Source organism: Gobio gobio, assembly GCF_949357685.1.
Source record: "Gobio gobio genome assembly, chromosome: 7".
NCBI classification, from domain to species: domain Eukaryota; kingdom Metazoa; phylum Chordata; class Actinopteri; order Cypriniformes; family Gobionidae; genus Gobio; species Gobio gobio.
In genome coordinates, this window is record NC_137103.1 from 54854986 (window position 1) to 54857485 (window position 2500).

Here is a 2500-nt window from a genome sequence, read left to right on the forward strand (position 1 = left end):
ATCCCGGGGCAAAATATCACATAATTGGGGTCGCTTCAACCCGCGGACATGAAAAACAGCCGCGGCAACAGTGTTGAAGTAGCCAGACTTGGCAACACTGGGGCGCATGTGGGCGGATCCTGGAGCAAAAGCGGCGGTAGCCATGGTAACGAGAGAGAGTGACAGGCGCCAAAGCCAATCACTTGTTTCGGCCCGAACGAAAATAATGAGCGGTGTTTATTGCAGATTAAAAAGTCTAGAGTCACTCGATTTTTATACTCTCTTTTTCAGAGTACTTAAATTTTAATTATGTATTGACATATAAAGAAAGTTTAAACAAATTTGGACAAAAGTGTTTTAGATCATTCTTACCTACCCTACCTTTAATTTACATGTTTTTATTGTTTCAGCATGTTTATTATAAATAATCTCCCATTTCTGTCTGCAATATAGAAGGGTTAGTTCACCCAAAAATGTAAATTCATACATTAATTACTCACCCTCATGTCGACCCCAACCCGTTAGACTGTAGAGAAGAAGAAAAACATCTGAAGTTGTGTTCTGAAGATGAACGAAGGTCTTACAGGTTTGGAATGACATGAGGCAAGAGCAATAATGACAGAATTACAATTTTTGGGTGAACTAACCCTTTAAAGACTGTGTAATGCCGGTTTCTGTACAGTATCTATAAATGCTTGCGCGCTCGCCTTCAATCATGCAATGCATCGGAATAACATGTTTCTTTGTTTCATAACATAAGATTAATGTTGGGAAAGTTAAAGGGTTAGTTCACCCAAAAATGAAAATTCTGTCATTAATTACTCACCCTCATGTCGTTCGACACCCGTCAGACCTCCGTTCATCTTCAGACACAAATGAAGATATTTTAGTGTAAATCTGATGCTCTGAAAGGCCTCCATTGGCTCAATGCACTTTACACTCTCAAGACCCTTAAAAGACACTAAAGACGTCGTTACAAAGTCCATCTCACTACAGTGGCTCTACAATAACTTTATGAATCGGCGACAATAGTTTTTGTGCGCAAAAAAACCCTAAATAACGACTTATATAGTGATGACGATTTCAAAACACAGCATCATGAAGCTTCGAAGCGTTATGAATCAGTGAGTCGATTCAGCAGCTTGAATCGCCAAATTTCAGCAGTTTGACACGCGATCCGAATCATGATTCGACTCACTGATTCATAACGCTTCGAAGCTTCATGAGGCCGTGTTTTGAAATCGTCATCACTATATAAGTCGTTATTTAGGGTTTTTTTGCGCACAAAAACTATTGTCGCCGATTCATAAAGTTATTGTAGAGCCACTGTAGTGAGATGGACTTTGTAACGACGTCTTTAGTGTCTTTTAAGGGTCTTGAGAGTGTAAAGTGCATTGAGCCAATGGAGGCCTTTCAGAGCATCAGATTTACACTAAAATATCTTCATTTGTGTCTGAAGATGAACGGAGGTCTGACGGGTGTCGAACGACATGAGGGTGAGGAATTAATGACAGAATTTTCATTTTTGGGTGAACTAACCCTTTAACTTGTAGATAAAGTGCCCTATTTGAGATTGATTGTATATGAATGCATCACAAAAAATCCCGTGCTCTCTGGGCACTGCCATTAATAGAGGACAAAGCGAAAGTTGTTTTGCACTCTGTGATAAAGGCACATTTAAATATTTTGCGGGAAACATAAATCCGATCAGTTATGAATGGCGACCACTTGCTGTGAACAAATGTAAACTCGCTGTGTCCTGATTGGCTGATGATCACCGTGATCACATGTTAATGCCAAGTGTAAACGCTGCCAGAATAAGTTCCTCTAGAGTAGATTATTTCTGATAACAAGCTAAATAAATAACAAGTAAATGACATTAGACGCTGCTCTCGTATGCTGGATATTTATGAAGCATTTAAGGCTTTTTGGTGAGTCACACACACTGTTTTTGCTGGTGTCATATTCTCTCTGCTTGATCGTTAATATTTATATCATGTTATCCAAGAATAGTACGTCAAAAATGTTTTTCTACTGAGTAGTGCGCCATACTATCCCCTCGCCAGACTGATAAACTAACACAGACCGGATGTTAACTTTGGGCCAGGCGTGTCACCGTGGCAACGCGCGTGCGTCCGATTAAACCGTCTATACTGTACAAACTGTACATTCTATCCCCCTACACTACCCCTAAAACTACTCATCACACACACACACACACACACACACACACACACACACACACACACACACACACACATGTTTGTTTTTGTGAAATGTGAGGACATTCCATAGGCGTAATGGTTTTTATACTGTACAAACCGTATTTTCTATCCCCTTACACTGCCCCTAAACCTAGCCCTCACAGGAGACTGCAGTTCACTTTCTGTGAAAAAAAACTTGTTCTGTGATTTATAAGCATTTTGAAAAGTGAGGACATGGGGAACGTCCTCATATTTCACCCTCTTTTTGTAATACCTATGTCATTATACACATTTGTGTCCTGATATTTCACAAAAAC

At 39.8% G+C, this 2500-nt stretch overlaps 1 protein-coding gene across 3 annotated transcripts in view; it reads left to right on the top strand.

Annotated features, from left to right (window-relative positions):
- The window catches only part of rab3gap1 (RAB3 GTPase activating protein subunit 1), a 91973-nt gene that overhangs the window by 11516 nt on the left and 77957 nt on the right, over positions 1 to 2500 (top strand). The gene's annotated exons all lie outside the window — the stretch shown is intronic.